Source organism: Chinchilla lanigera, unplaced genomic scaffold (genome assembly GCF_000276665.1).
Source record: "Chinchilla lanigera isolate Chin_1 unplaced genomic scaffold, ChiLan1.0 scaffold00063, whole genome shotgun sequence".
Lineage (NCBI taxonomy): Eukaryota > Metazoa > Chordata > Mammalia > Rodentia > Chinchillidae > Chinchilla > Chinchilla lanigera.
The window spans coordinates 7,178,600-7,195,932 of NW_004955464.1; positions in this window are offsets into that span (position 1 = coordinate 7,178,600).

A 17,333-nucleotide genomic window follows, 5' to 3' on the forward strand; every position below is an offset into this window, starting at 1 on the left:
AAAGATTTATTCGGATGATCATAGATCCCTTCAGGCACTTATAACTCTGTGGTAATTTTTTTTCACCTTTACCATTTCAGTCTGATCTGCAAAACAAACCTGACTTCACAGGTCAGAGCTACCATCCCAGTGTTATTTTAGCTAACACAGTATCATGCTTACTCTGTTCTACACACTATTCCAAGCACATTACGTGTATTAACTCATTTATCTCCCTGACATCTCTGTGAGGGAGACACTATAATCAACTTTGTTTAAAGGTCAAGAAGCAAAGGCACAGAGACGTTCTTGTTTGCCTAAGGTCACAAAATGAGTAAATGGTGGAGCTGAGGATTCACACTCAGCCAGTCAGTTCCAAGGTCTATGCTCGTAAACACATTCTATAGTGTATCTCTTTTAGGTAAATGTGACCCAAATAAGCTAAGAGACTTGGCCAAGATCACACTGCTGGCAAGTGTGGGAACCACATTAGAATTCAGTCCCAGGGCCATCAGACTCTGAGTCCATTGGAGAAAAGACTTATGTCTCTAATCTGTTAACACATTGCTCAACCATTCAGACTTATCTCAGGTGATGGGTGTCTAATGCTCAGGAAAGTCTCTGAGGTGACAGGACCCCAAAGCCTTCAGCACAAAATGCCGAGTGCTTCTGAGGGCCAGGTGCTGACTTTCCCTGTATCTGGCTCTGTTGGACAATTTCATCTGGTTCCCAAGCAAGGCCTTTCACAGCCTCCGTGCTCCAGCACTGGGGCATTTTAGCGAAGTGACTTGATTAACTTCTGTGACCAGGACAAACTACACTCCCTTCACAGGCAGCAGTTACGGGTGTGCTTTCTACATTAGAAGTTGCACACAGTGACATGGATGGTTACTATTTTTTCGGGACAATAACGCCTATCTACCCTAGCACTAGGATTTTAGATCAACACCTTCATAACTTCTAGAAGTTTTAGTACCTGTATCCAATAATCTTTTCTCTCCTACAGCATGTCCAGGCAAAAACTGAATTTTTTTAAATTTAAAAACTGTTAGTTTTTAACATTCAGGAGCCAGTTCAGAGAGCAAGCATCTTCACAACAGATAGAATCAAGAGTTAAATGTTATAATGGCAAAATATTTCACTGGGCATCAGACAAACAGACCTGCTCGTTAGATGGCAGTTCCCCAGCACTCCTCTGCGACCTCATTTCTGTTGAGTAAAAAGCAGCAGCTTTCAGCTGATTGCAGGGCAATGTTCATAAATCACAGTCATTGTGCAATTAGCCACCCAGGTTCGAGCTGTATAATATGTGTTAGTGGCAGCTTGTCCCGGATTTCATTTTTCTAAACAATCCAAAGAAAAGATTAAAAAATAAGTTTGACCTTTTAAAAGTAAAAGTAGGCCAGAGTACTGGAGCTATTTTATAGACCCTGTTTTAAATGCATGTGTATCTGTAAATACAAAGCGATTCATGACTTATTATAGTCTTCTTTGTAGCACTATTAATTTCTAGGAGCAGCAGTGGGTAGAGTGTACTGAATGGGCATAGATCCAGCAAATACTAGATCTGGAAAAGAGCTTGGAGAAGATCTTATCCATGCTTCTATTTTACAGAAGGGAAGGCTGAGGCCCAAGAAGAAGAAAAACTCCTAATCACCCTAAGAGTGTAAGAATAGGAGCCAGGGTACATCTTGTGTCACCACTACGAGGAAATTCACCTATTCTGAGTAACTACGGAAGAGTATGGGCCCAGTACTATTAAATATTGGATAAATAAATATAAGAGGAAATGATCCCTGTCTTCAAAGTACCTATAGTCTAATGAAAGTGCTTAGAATACAGCATCTTATTTCTAAGATATTACCCAATTTAGTAGGCAAGGAAACATAGACCTGGAAACATTAACACACCCAACTGCCTGCTAGCATCATTTGGACCCACCTCTGTCTGACTCATGCTCTTTTAATTTCCTTCTTCACATACTCTCGGATGAAAAGTAGATGCTTGCCGGTAGTGACAGATTTCAAAGGATTTTCAGAGTTAATTAAATAACCTCAGTTGAGCCCTTGGCTTCCAGTTGCATTGTGATTGTAGCCTTCTAGCCCAGCATGATATGAACATCCTCTAGACTTGACTCTGCCCCAAAGGTTATTCTTTGGATATTGGGTTTCTTGGAGCGTCTGAGGAATATTTATTTGACTTTGTTTGCCAACAGTTTTGGGGAAGAGAAGAGAATTACAGAAATCGGTGTCCTGGGATCTCATCGATTTCTGCTACTGCATCTGAAGCCTATGCCAGACTATATGCCATACCTGAAGAATCAAGTAACAGCCTGTGGTTGGAAGTGCATATAAAATCTGGCCCATGAGATGCAAATACTGTTAAGTGATGTTTTTTAAGGGCATGTGTTTCTTATATGAAATAGGCAAAACTCAAATTTATTCAATAAAAAAGTATCTTCTATATTCCATAGTCAGTGGCAAATTGGACCCTGACTTTGTCTTCATAAAGCATATAGCTTCATAGTTTAGACATTGTAAAATGATCACTCAGATATAATTTCAAAGTACTCTGAAGCAAAAGTACACGAATCTTTGAGAACACATGACTGAAAAACCCAAATCACCTTTGTGGAACTGTTTCAGGAGCCCTGGGAAGATTTCACTTCCTCCCCAAATACCTCCACTACTCACTGGCCATTGCTTACATTCCTAAACTAAATTTTCATCTTTGATGGCTGGCCAAATACAAATCTCCCAAGAAGATTAAGGATAAGAGAATATCTGTACCTGTGAACCACCTTCAGATACCTGGTTAAGAGTTAGTTGGTGTCTTCTGAAGGACATAAGCAATGTCTTCAAAACTTAGTGGCTTAAAATAACAGTATTTATTACTTCCCCTGACTCTGTGCTTCTTCCGCCAAGGTTGGATGGTCTATGATGGCTTATTTCGCGCCTGGGATCTCAGCCCAGGTGACCCCTGTCCTGTGGTCTCTTCCTCCAGAAGTCTGCCCAGACTTCTTCATGTGGTAGCAGTTTTCCCAGCAAGCACTTTTCAAGCCTCTATTTGAATTGTGTTTGCTAATGTCCCATAGACTAATGCAAGTCACAAGGCCACGTCCAATTTAAGGTGAGAGGTGGGGAGATAGATGCCATCTCCTTATGCGAGAGGCTAAAATATTGTGGCCAACTTTTCAGTCTCTCACGTGAAACGTTCCTATGTCATCTGAAACTCAGTTTGGTGAGTTTCCCCAGGCTTAAAACCTGGCTCTGCGGATATCTCTAAAGAGAAGTATCAAAATAGTTTAGGACAGGGTGATATCATCATTTGTTTAGTTGCCTAAAGGCTCTGCTTTGGAGAAATCAGGATACATTTAAATGGAGAAGATTTGATGCGTGTTAACAGTCTGATTACTTCTTAGCTGCCCCTGAAGAATGAATCTGGCTTCACTTTCCAAGGGATTCACCATAGGTAATGGTTGTGATCCCTTCCTGTAGTGCCTAGACAGAAGCCCAGCCTGAAGGATTTAGTACGTGCAGAAAAGATGGCTCAAATAACAATTGGGCTCTCTGCTCTAGCTACATTCTCTTTATTGGAGTAGTCATCTAGTTTTGAGGCTGTAGATGGCAAGACTTCGATGGTGTGTACCCACGTGCCTAGTAGAATTTCCAAGTCTCAACCTGAACATGTCCAGATTAGAACTCAGTTCTGCCCCAAATAGGCTTGGACTCCAGTCTTCACAGAAATTTAGCCATCATCCTTAATTCCTTGCTTTTTCTCCTTTCTTAGTCACTACATTGAATCCAACAGCAAATCCTAAGGATCTACTTCTAAAACTCCCTCAAATCCATTTCCTTTGCCATGACTTTCATCCAAGCCACCATTGTTTCTCCCCCAGAGAGGTACCAGAGTTCCTAGCCAGTTTTCCTATGTGCACACTTACTCCCCTACAATCTATGCTGCATACAACAGCAATATTTAAAAAATAGAAATGAATGAACAGCTCAGTAACTAGTATGAAGTTTAGTATGAAGTTTACTTCCATACTTCACATGAAAATAATCCAGACTTCCATTGTTATTAATAGTAACTTTAAATTATTCTATTTCTAGCCTTGAATCTGTGCCTAACTTGCTATAGGACCTCTGATAAATATTTCTTCTGTTAGCCAGCTATCATTTCTCCTCCCAACTTTTCCTCTCACATAAACATGAGGTGAGAAAGAACGTGGCATCTGCGTCTCCCCACCCCGATCCTAGCTTCTTGAGCCTTGGTCAATCACCTTTTCCTCTGATTCTGCCACAGTAGAGAGCTCAGTATATTCTAATAAAGCCCATTAAGTTCTCAAAACTTGCAACCAAAAATATCTCATCTCCTTTTTGATCCTCACTCTTACACACATCCTTATAGCTCCAAAGTGCAGAAATTCTAACTTTTAAAAACCAGGTCTTCCAGAAACTCCCACTGACATTGATTTTCTGATCAAGACTATAATCTGGGAAAGAAATCTATGGATACTATCACTCCTTTTGGTGTATCTGAAGGCACATGGAAGAGGGATTTCTCAAGGTGAGAAGCAATTCTCCATGGAGAGTGAGACATTATAAGCAAAGGTTCCTGTGACTTGGGGGGAGGTTTCACTGGTCCACACAGATTCTGCTTGCCAGACCCTCATCACCTAGATAAAACTGCTAACACATTGCCATTCCTCTCTCCACATCTGTCCCTATTTCTCAGCCACCTCAGGGAAACCCACCACTCTGAGAGTCCACCACTGAGCAGCCTAGGCTGTGTGGCATATACTTTTGCCTACTTCTTTCCCTTTTTTTCCCACTCATGCTAGGGATTGAATCGAGGGTCTTCACCCATGCTAGACAAGTACCCTACCACCGTTATCCTCCCAGCACTTTTCTATCCTTTTGAGGCAGCCAAGTAGCAAATATCCAAATAGGAAATCTCCAAGAGGCTGGAATAAAAGACTTCCCTTTGCTTGGTACAAAATCACATAATAGAAATGCTAATGGGGAACAAAGTAAACCATCAAGTCCCTGAGGACATGATTTGGATTTCTTGGCTCCCTTTAGATTCTAATGCGTCTCTTCCCAGGCTTAACAATGGGTTAGGATAAAGTTAATAGCCTGGGTAAACTTGGCTCAATCATCTCCTATCTTTGGGTTTCAGGAGCTGGTTTTTGCAAGCCCTCTTAGCACTAATGCTTTTTCATTCTATGCCCCTTTTCTGTAAAAGCTACAAGTGGAAAACAGGATTTGGGCAAGAATGCTTTCATTATAAAGGCTTTCTTTCTTCTCAGATACAATGAAAACAGCTGAGGCTGTGTGACCCCTCATCACTCAACCAGGCTTATGGACCTGGTTTCTGAGTCTGCCAGAAAGGATTTTAGCAATTAAGTGTATCTGGATCACCCATGCTGACTGTTCTAAGCTGGAGATGATATAGGGGAAATAAATATAACTCTCAACCTGCTAGATGTCAGATACGCTGAATTCCTGTTCCTCAAAACCAGAGAATGAATTCTAAGGGACAATGGAAGTTAAGAGTAGAAAATATTTATTGAGAGAGGTAGTTCCCAAAAGAGATGAGGACACCCTAAAAATGGGTTGCCATGAACCCCATTTTGCAGAATTTTTTTTTTTTTTTGGTTTTTCTCCGGTACCGGGAACCGAACTCACGACCTTGCGCTTGCCAGGCAGGCGCTTTTGCCGCTGAGCTAAATCCCCAGCCTGCAGAAGTTTTATAGAGCAAAATCAAGATGGGTACAAAATCACAAGGTGGGTATGATATGGGACAAAACTATGATCAACTAATAAGAGTACAAGTTTAGCTGTCTAGGTACTATTGATCCAATGGTTAAGCAACTCATGCAGCAAATGTTCATGAAAAGAGCAAGGACCTTTTTAGGAAGAGATGAATGGGGGAGGGTCTTGGTCACCACCGGGGTGCCTGACGTTAATTTATTGTTTATCTTTCAGGAAGGCATGTAGGCCTGATTATTTTCTCTTTATCCTGAGGCCTGGCTTTCAAAAGATGCGCCCCCAGTTGTAATGTGTTTTCATCCTCTGAATTGACTCCTCCAAGGGACTAGCCCTGTCAGACTGCCTATAATATTTTCACCTGAAGAACACCTAAAACTCTTGGGCCCAACATGCCTTGATATTGATTGATTTCAGGGAGACTCCTGGAGGCTAAACGCACACAAGAAAAATCAGCCAGCGCATGCTGGGGATCAGATAAACAGAACAGTGAGTTCTGACGGAGCTGAGGCCCAAGAGGAAGGAATAGACAGGAGATTCCACACGCAGTATGGTTAGACCATCATAACAGAAATCACAAAGAATGTGCTCAGCACTTTACGATTCCCCAAGTCCCCTTGTCCAAGTCCTGAGGAACTGTGACACAACCATTGGATGTGGATTTTATTCTTCTCAGTACTCAGATGGAGAAAACTGAGGTCAGTGTCAGTGAGGCATCATATCCAAGACTATATAGAGAAGGCGGCAAATGGCTTAGTTGGTATCGGAATAAGGCAGAGTCTGTCCCTGTGAGTGGTTAGACCTTACCGTAACCTTACCTATGGTGAGGGAGTGTTGCGGGTGGAGAACTGGAGAAGGGCGGCTGAGAAAAGACCTAAGCATGATTTGTGTCTACATCTGGCTTCCGGTACGGATGTGGGAGAGAAAGGAGAGGAGCACATTCCTTTTGCCACCCCCACACCTGCAAAAAAATTAAACTGTGGAGCAGAGGTGAGCAGCAGCAGGGGCTTTCCTCATATCCCGGAGCCAGGGGCAGATGGTCTCTCCAGCTGCTCTGAGATGTCACCTTACCCACTGTGCACACCATCTTCAGTTTCCCTAATTGCTTGTTCTAATTTATTCTACCAGGGGCCAGGCTTGTCTCATGCCAACCTAGGAGATGCACTGTAACAGGCTGAGCAGAATTCCTCAGGAGGATCAATTAGCAATATTGAATCATCCCTCTATAGGTCTGAGCAGAGAGAGGAATAATAACGCTCAAGTCTTTCCCCATCAGATTCAGCTAAGCCAATGTTTTCAAGCTCCTTTATTTTTTCTGTGTCCTTTACATCAACACTGTTCAGTGGCATAAGAAATACCAGGTGGTATTGAGGTCTCGTACAAATATAAAGAGATGATGGACGCCTAGAGGTATACACAGTAGCAAAAGGGAGAATCCCATTTGCAAATTATCTGTGGATGGTATCTCCTTGTTCTCTGTTGATGTGCTTTATTGGTACAAACTGGACTTTCTTAATGCATCCCCTGTCCTTGCAATAGTGGTAATGATGATATTTGCATTAAAATTCATCTGAACTATGTAACATTTATAGAGTGACTCTCCCCAGAATTTGCGCTAAGAACTTTGGGAGAAGATTCTTGTCTTCCAAGACTTTGAAAAGAAAATGTAAAAACAACTGCAGAACCAATGCAACAAAAATCATAGTATAATACAGATAGACTCAGAAATGGCGGGGGTCCAGGTGGCTTACAACAGCCAAGGAAGGCTCCACAGGGGAGGAAGGACTAGGGCTGCAAGAGCTCAGAGACAGCCAGTCAGGGTCCTCATCTTGGCTCTGTGCTGGTGATGTAGAGGATGCAGAGGGGAAAAAGAAGCTTAAAAAGCTGGGTTGGTGGTGCACACCTGTAATCCCAGCACTTTGGAGGCTGAGGCAGGAGGATTACTGCGAGTATGAGGCCAGCCTGGACTACAAAGTGAATTCAAGGACAGCCTGAAATGCATAGTGAAACCGTCTCAAAAAGATCAAAAGAAGGAGAAGCTTAGCTCAGTATTAACTCCCAGCAGAACAAAGCTGCTGATCAGGAAAGGGATGAGCCCCTAGGAAAATGAAACAAATTGTAGACACTACTAGCTACTCCAGGAAAGGGCAGAATCCATTCTCTACAACCACTTTCTATCCCTCACTCCTGCAAAAGTATAGCAAGTCTAAGCTGGTGACAGATTCAGTTCACTCTCACACCCAACTCCATCATGGTGTTGGGCCTCCACCTCTTTCTTTAATCCAGTTAACTCCTACTCACTAGAAAGACTTTGGTGGGCCAGGGTGAACACAGCTTTAGAAACACAGAACAGAGATGATGGAAGTGTCAGATACTGCATTCAGTTGAAATTCTTTTCATTGCAAGGGAGATAAACCTACCTTTAACAATCACAAGAAATAAAAAGGGGGATAGGCTGTGATAGAAAGGGAACCAGATGGTTAATTATGTTATCAGGATTCTCTGTTTTTCAGCTTCATTCTTCTCTGGGTTGGCTTCATTCTCTGCCTGCTCCAGGATTATCCTACTAATTAGCCATCTGAACAGAAAGAGAATGCCTCAGCTTTGATAGTTATGGCAAAAGTCTCGGGTGTTGCATAGAATGGGGCAATCATTACACTAAAGGATGAGATAATCTGATGGGGCAGGCTTGGGTCCTTTACCTATCTCTGGCATTGGAAAGTAGGGTCAGTCCTACCCAAACCTGATGAGCTGCAAGTAAGAAAGAGGTAGTCGCCCCCAAAGGAAAACTAGGGCACTATTTCCAGAATATAAGGTAACAGATGTTAGCCAGGAAAAACACCAGCTATTCACAGGATGTACAAATTCAGATCATTCCACAAAATACCTCCAAAAACTGGACAAAGGAGAACAAGAATGAGTTGAATCTTCAGTATATGGAAATGGAAGGTGGACAAGGATGAAGGAAGGAGCAGACCACAGGCAGCCAGCTGAGTACAGAGTTGGGAAGGGTATGATTGAGTAGGTTATGTCCTGTCAAGGGGCCAGAAGGACTGACTATGTGTTCAAATCTAACTGATTGCAAAGCCTTGTGTCTTGATATGGAACTGCTTCTACTAAGAGAAAGTATTTATTTGTGTGATCCATGCAAAGATATTATCTGCTCACTAAGACCTGAAGACAGCATCCATTCAAAGGAGCATCTGTGTCCAATTTGCACAAAGGGGGTTTGATTGTATCTCCTCATCATGCACACACACTTGTGCACGCGCGCACACACACACACACACACATTTGTTCAAGTCTTAGCACCTGGGACTGGTGAATATGGTCTTATTTGGAAACAGTGTCTTTGTAGATATATCTAAGTTGAGGTCGTACTGAATAGTGTAGTCCCTAAATGCAGTGACTGGTATCTTTGTAAGAGAAAGAAGAGGGATATTCAGACACAGTGAGACATAGAGAAGAAGCCTGTGTGATGTCGGAGGCAGAGATTGCAATGATGTGGCCAGCTGCAAGCCAAGGAATGCAAAGCAATCCTGGCAACACCAAAAGTGAGGAGCTACGCATGGAACAGACTTTTCAGGTGGAGCCAACCAACCCTGCCAATACTTTGACCTTGGATGTCCAGCTTTCAGGAGTGCAAGACAGTAAGTTTCTGTTGTTCTAAGCCACCCAGCTTGTGCCACGTTGTGACAGCAGCCACAGGGAATTAATACAGGTGCTGTATGGTTAGCAGCGCCCCTGAGAGCAAGATCCCCCCATCCCAGTGTTCTGGTGGAAGTCACAGAAATCCAAGGTCCTCAAGAAATCCCTGGAGAAGTAGCACTTTAGCTTCCTCATGAGTACTACTGCCTGAGAGTATCCTGTAAGGGTCTATTCCCTCCATCTAAATACAGAAAGTGAAGAATAGTTTCACACTATAAGATGTGATTGAAAAATATGGTGAGTGCATTTTTAAAAATTATTACAGGAAAAGACAAATTGCCATTAATGCCTCTCAAAATACTCTCTCACTTTGAACACACTTGTCCCATCGTTCTTGACACTTTCAGAAGCAGTTCTGGAAGTGCTCTTTCTTGAGTGTCTTTAGTTGCAGTGCCATGACTGCCTTGACATCCTGAAAAGATTAAAAATGTTTACCTTCATGGTCATTTTGACTTTGGAGACAAATCCAGTGATCCAGTGCCAGATCTAGTGAATGGGATAAGGACAGACTGCAGTGGTTTCCTAATCCTACCTTCCCACTGACTGGCACTTGGTAGTAGGCTTCCCTGTAGTTTTTAATCACATGTTATAAAAAGATCTCACAAAAGAGAGCTTCCAGAACTACTTCTAAAAATGGCAAGAATGATGGAATAAGTGTGTTTGAAATGAGGGGAGAATATTTTGAGCGGGATTAATGGCAATGTGTCTTCTATGGTAACAAAAAAATTAACATTCACTGTATTTATTGATCATACCACACATAACAGTGCATAAAGTGAGGGCTGCCAATAAAATGCAGGACACACACTCCACCCTCACTGCCATCATGGGAGGGACCTGGGTCCCAGAAGGCTTGGTGAGCTGCCTGGGAGCCCCAGACCTTGTACTCCTCCTCCCACTGCCATCACAGGAATGACCCTAAATCCTGGGAAACCTAGACAGCTTTGAAAATGACAAAAGGAAGGAGCAAAATGCAATCTCAGCCTTCTACCCCACTGAGAGTAAGTCCAAGAAACATCAACATAGAAGAACACAGAAGTCACACATCTGAAATTTCTGAAATGATAGCAACTGAAGTAAAGAACCAACTCCATCAGGCTATAAAGGAAATCAGATCAGAAATAATCTCTCAGGTAAAACAAGAAATGACAACCATAATGAAAGAATTGCTGAGCATATCAAAAGAAGACATAGATTTAAAAAAGAGGAGAACAGAAAAATGAAGGAAACCTTGAGTGAACAATACAGGAAAGACTTAGGATGCATGAGTCAGATTTAAAGAGATATTTAGGAAATTAAAAATTCCATTGAAAGCTGGCAAAACCTCTTGAAAAACACTGAAGATAGACTTTCAGACCTTAAAGACAGCACTGCAGCTAGCAACTATGAAAGGAAAGACCTCTTAAAAATAACAAGGAACCAGGAAAAAAAAATTCAATAGCTACAGGATGAGGCAAAGAAAAAAATATATGACTATAGGTGTTAATGAAAGAGCAGGAGGCAGCATGAATGACATAAAAGGACTAATTTGCAGAAGTAATAGTAGAAAATTTCCCAAGCATAGGAAAAGAATCTGACATACAAATAAGTGAAGCATATAGAACTCCAATTAACCATAATCAAATAAATCTATACCCAGACACATAATAATCAAGATACCAGAAATTCAACAAAAGAACAGAATATTAAAAGCTGTTAGAAAAAAGAAACAGGTCACCTATGAAGGAAAACCCACCAGAATCACCACAGATTTCTCAACACAAACCATCAAGTTAAGAAGAGCTTGGAGTGAAGTATTTCAGGTCCTGAAAGAAAACAACTTCCAGCCCAGATTGATGTACCCTGCAAAATATCTTTCAAAATTAATGGAGAAATAAAATACTTCCACAACAAAGATCAACTGAAGAAATTCATGACTACCAAACCAACCCTGCAAAGAGTACTGGAAGATATTCTACAAACAGATAAAAATGACCACAGTTCCAAGAACAACAATAAAAAAGAATCACCAAGCAAGTCAAGCAATTAAACAGAGGGGGAAAGTACAGAACTAACAGCAGGAAGATAACATCACAAAGATAAGTCAATACATATCAGTAATAACCATTAATGTAAATGGCCTCAATTCACCAATCAAAAGAAACAGACTGGCAGAGTGGATCAAGAAACAAAATCAAACAGTATGCTGTAAACAAGAAACACATTGACCTCAAAAGGAAATTCACAGACTGAAAGTCAAAGGATGGAAAACAATACTCCATGGAACAGGAACCCAGGAAAAAGCAGGGGTAGCTATTCTGTTTGCAGACAATGTGAACTTCAAACCAATAATGATCAAAAGAGATAAAGAAAGTCATACATTCTTGTTAGGGAAAAACTGCAAGAGGAAGAGATAACAATCATAAATATATATGTGCCAAATGTAGGAGCACCCAACTATATAAGACAAATTTTAACAGAAAAAAATAAAAAGCAAATAAGCAATAACATAATTCTAACAGGGGACTTTAACACCCCATTGTCACAAAGAGATAGATCAACTAGACAAAAAATCACCAAATAAACTATAGAATGAAATCAAATATGTGAACAAATGGACTTAGTAGATCTTTACAGAGTAGTCCACCTAACATTAGAATACACATTCTTCTCAGCTGCACATGGGACATTCTCTAAAATTGACCATATACTAGCATGCAGAACATGCTTAAATAAATTCAAAGGAATTGAAATTATCCCATGCATATGGTCGTACCATAGTGCAATGAAATTGGAAATTATTGACAAAAGAAATTTCAAGAACTCCATAAACACATGGAAATTAAATAACATGCTCTGAATAACCAGTGGGCCACAGGTGAAATTAAAGAAGAAATTAAATAATATTTACAATCAAGTGAAAAGCAGATATAACCTACTGGAATCTGTGGGACTCAGTGAAAGTAGTCCTCAGAAAAATAATTCCCACATCAGGAAAACAGAACAAATACAAATAAACAACCTTATGCTGCACCTCAAGCTTCTAGAAAAAGAAGAGCAAGTAAAGCCCAAAGCCCAAAGAAGATCAGAGCAGGAATTAATGCAATTGAGACTAAGAAAATAATACACAAGTTAATGAATCAAAGATTTGGTTCTTTGAAAAAATAAATGAAATTAATAAACTCCTTGCCAACCTTTTCAAGAAAAGGAAAGAAAAAACTCAAATCCCTGCAATAAGGAATGAAAAGGGTGAAATCACTACAGATCCTGTAGAAATTTGGAAGATCATTGATACTTACTTTGAAAATCTTTACTCTCATAAGGTGGAAAACACAGAAGAAATGGACAGATTCCTAGATATGTACAAATTAACAAAGTTGAATCAAGAAGATATAAAAATCCTGAATAACCCAATATCAGTTAACAAAATGGAAATCATAATAAAAAAACTTACCAACAAAGAAAAGCCCAGGTCCTGATGGATTTACAGTTGAATTCTACAAGAAATTTAGAGATGATTTAATGCCAATATTCCTCAAACTCTTTAATGAAATTGAAAAGGAAGTAATTCTCCCTCATTCCTGGAGGCAAGTATTATCCTGATACCAAAACCAGTGAAAAACCCAACCAAAAAAGAAAACTACAGGCCAATGTCCATAATGAACATAGATGCAGAAATCTTCAACAAGATACTAGCAAAGAAAATGCAACAAATCATCAAGAAGATAATATACCATGACAAAGTAGGATTCATCTCATGGATGCAGGGATGGTTCAATATATGCAAATCAATAAATATAATACATATCAACAGAGCCAAAGACAAGAATCACATGATCATCTCCATAAGTGCAGATAAAGCTCTTGATAAAGTCCAGTGCTCATTCATGATAAAAACTCCACAGAAAATCAGAATAGATGGACTTTACCTCAGTCTGATAAAAGCCATCTATGACAAACCAACAGCCAACATTATACTAAATGGACAAAAACTGAAAATTTCACTTTAAAATCAGGAAGAAGACAAGGATGTCCACTGTCACTACTCCTATTCAACATAGTTCTGGAAACATTAGCCAGGGCAATTGGACAAGAGAGAGAAATAAAAGGAATAAGGATAGGAAAGGAAGAAGTGAAATTATCATTATTTGCAGATGACATGATACTCTACATGGAAGACTCTTAGAATTAATAAACAAATTCAATAGCATAGCTGGATATAAAGTCAGCACTCAAAAATTAATAGCATTCCTAAACTCAAACAACCAATACACTGACAGAGAAATTAGGGAAACAATACCTTTCACAGTAGCATCCAAAAAGTTGAAATACTTAGGAATCAATCTAACAAAAGAAGTAAAAGATTTATACAGTGAAAATTACAGTACTTTCAAAAAAAATTGAAGAGGATTTCAGGAAATGGAAAGGTATTCCTTGCTCATGGATAGGAAGAATCAACATTGTGAAAATGGCCATTTTCCCAAAATTGTACAGATTCAATGCAATCCTAATCAAAATACCATTAGTATACCTCACAGATCTAGAGAAAACATTCCTAAAATTCATCTGGAACCAGAAGAGACCCAGAATAGCAAAAGCAATCCTGGGCAACAAAGGCAAGGCAGGAGGCACCACAATCCTTGACTTGAAATTATACTACAAAGCTACTGTGATAAAATCAGCATGGTTTGACTAAAAAAGAGACCTGAAGATCAGTGGAACAGACTAGAAGATGCAGCCACAACCACAAAAACACTCAACCACCTTATCTTTGACAAAGAGGCCAAACATGTTCATTGAAAGAAAGCCTCTTTAATAAATGGTGCTAGAAAAAACAGGCTCTCCATATGCCAAAGACTATAAAACTAGCCCCATGTCTATCACCATGCAGCAAGCTAAATTCAAAATGGATCACAGATCTAAATTTTAAAACAGAAGCACTAAATCTACTGGAAGAAAAAGTAGGTAGAAATCTTGAAGGCATGGGGTAGGTAGAGAGTTCATGAACAAAACCCAAACTGCATGGGAAATACTTCAAAGAATCAACAACTGGGATCTCATCTTATTGAAAAGTTTTGGCACATCAAAAGATATCACCAACAAAGTAAAAAGAAAACTCATGAATTGGGGAAAAATTTTAGCCAACTGTCCCTCAGACAAAGGATTTCTATCTAGAACATATAAAGAATTAGCCAGGTGTGGTGGCACATGCCTGTAATCCCAGCACTTGGGAGGCTGAGGCAGGAGGATTGTTGTGACTTTGAGAGCAGCCTGGGCTACAAAGTGAGCTCAAGGTCAGCCTGAACTGCATAGGAGGATCCTGTCTCAAAAAGACAAAAAAATATATTAAAGAACAAACATATAAAGAATTAAAAAATGTAAGGCCACCAAAATTCAAAGACCCAATCCAGAAATGTGCATCTGAGATGAATACACACTTCTAGGATAAAGAAATACAAATGGAAAATAAATACATCAGAAAACGTTCCCCAACATTAGTCATTCGAGAAATGTAAATAAAACAACACTGAGATTCCATCTCACCCCAGAAAGAATGACTATTATCAAGAAATCAATGAATAACAAATGCTGGCAGGGCTGTGGGGGAAAAGGAACCCTTCTCCACTGTTGGTAGGAGTATAGACTTGTGCAGCCACTGTGGAAATGAGTCTGGAAATTCCTCAGTAAGCTAGGATTAGAGGTCTCATTCAACCCAGCTATTCTCCTTCTAGGTAATTTTCCACAAGAGTTAAAAACATCATAACATAGCAATATATGTGCACCCATGTTTATAGCAGCACAATTTGTAATAGCTGAATCTTAGAAACAACCCAAATGTTCATCAACTGAGGAATGGATAAAAAAAGATGTGGTATTTTATGCAATACAGTATTACTCAGCTATAAAGAAAGATAAACTCTAGGCTTTATAGGTAAATGGATGCAAATAGAGACCATTCTCATGAGTGAAACAAGTCAGACCCATATGTATAAACATCGTATTGCCTCCCTAGTGTAAGAACCTGAAAGAGTAAATAAAATCTGAAAGGTACAATAGATATTGTGAAAGGGAAACAAACTGCTCAAAAGGAAAAAACAACTGGGATGAGGAAAAAGAGAAAAGAAAGAAATAAGGCAGGAAAAGAAATACGTATATGTATATATGTGTGTATATATACATATATGTAAGATAATTAAGATAATCATACTACTAATATCTATTGGTTTAGTGACAGGAACAGCTAATGTGTAATTGTTTGATCAATTTTACATGCCTATATCTGTTTATCTGAGTAACCACTTTGAAGATAACAATATATAATACAACAACCATTGTTAATTTCCTTGTTTTGAAATTATGTATCACTTTTATTATTTTTATGTTGTTTTATTTATGCCTTAGTTTTTGTTATTTTTGTTTTTGTTCTTTTCTCTTTAAAATAATAAATAAATAAAATTAAATAAAATGTGGGACAACATTTTGTTGGCTAGAGTGCAGACCTCAGGTCTATGTTATGATGTTTTTATGCTGTTCTGTGTCCTCCTCTGTCCCCCAGGTCCCTTGTGGCTTCCTTTCCCATGGGACTTAATATGTCAGAGTATAATTTTTTCTATTTATGGTGGAATAGATTTTCCAGTGATACAGAATACATTTTCCATGAAATATATATATATATATTTAAAATTTTTTTCCTGTGAGATAAATCAAGCAAGCAATAGGCAAATGTGCCTAAGGGGCCTGGGGACCTTTATAAACAAAGGAAATGAGACTCCAATAATTCCATGAGCAATATTCAGTTATTGAAGTATGTTAGGGCCAGTAGCAGAGAAGGGAAAGTTCCTCTGAACTGTTGCTTCCTAACAGAAGTACATCTTTCTCTATTACATCCCCTCCTTTCATTTGATTTTCTCTATTGCATTCATTCATCATCATGAAATTTTTATTTGTTTAATGAAAGTTTCGTGATATCAGAAACCTTGCCTGTTTTCATGCTGTACCCTGCAGCCTTGGACAAACTACTTATAAACTGTTTTATTTAGAACCTCTGTTACACACCTCTCATTGTAAAATGTACCAACCTATAAGGTGATTGTGAGGATTAAATATGTTCGCGTAACAGCTTAGGTTGTGATTGGCATATGATTGACAATCACTTCTACCTAACATTTTCATTTTGGTTACTGGGTTTCAGGCACTATTCTAAACCTTTTATAGATGTATCACTTTAATCCACACCACAACCTTATGATGTAGGTACTATTATTTTTCTCCATTTATGATGAGGAAACAGAAAGGACATTTAATTTGCCTAAGGTCATAGTAAACACAGAAGTTGAACTGAAATCCCAAAGTCCTTTCCCTTCACCAGTACTGTGTAGTGTATTGGTTAACATCAATTCTTCTTGAGTGAATAAAATTGTCATCTCCCTCCCTAAAAAAGAGAAGAGGTGGAACCAATGGATAGGCTCAAGAATCAAGACGGGTACTGAAGGGGAACTGTGATTTGGAGTCGTGAGACAGTGACAGTGAAATTTGCATCTACTCTGTCCTCCTGTGGCTGGCTGTGTCTAGGGAAATATTTGAGAGGGCCAATTTATAAAGCAGCGAGGAGCAAAGGAATTCTTGGCTGAGTGTGGCACGGGAAGGGGGGTATTGTCTTCCTTCACACCCTGAAGAACCTCTGCAGCCTGGGCTGGGATTCACATTAGAAGCAAGAACACAGCCTGGTGCTGGAGACCCAGCCCTCTTCGCAACACGCAGGACACACCTAGGTCTCCGACTCCAGCGCTAGCGGTAAGGGAAACAGAGCAGAGATTTTCTCTCAGTTGTTTATGTGTCAGTCCACTCTGGCTTTGGCAGGTACACTCCGGGGACATCATTTCATAAAGTGTTACC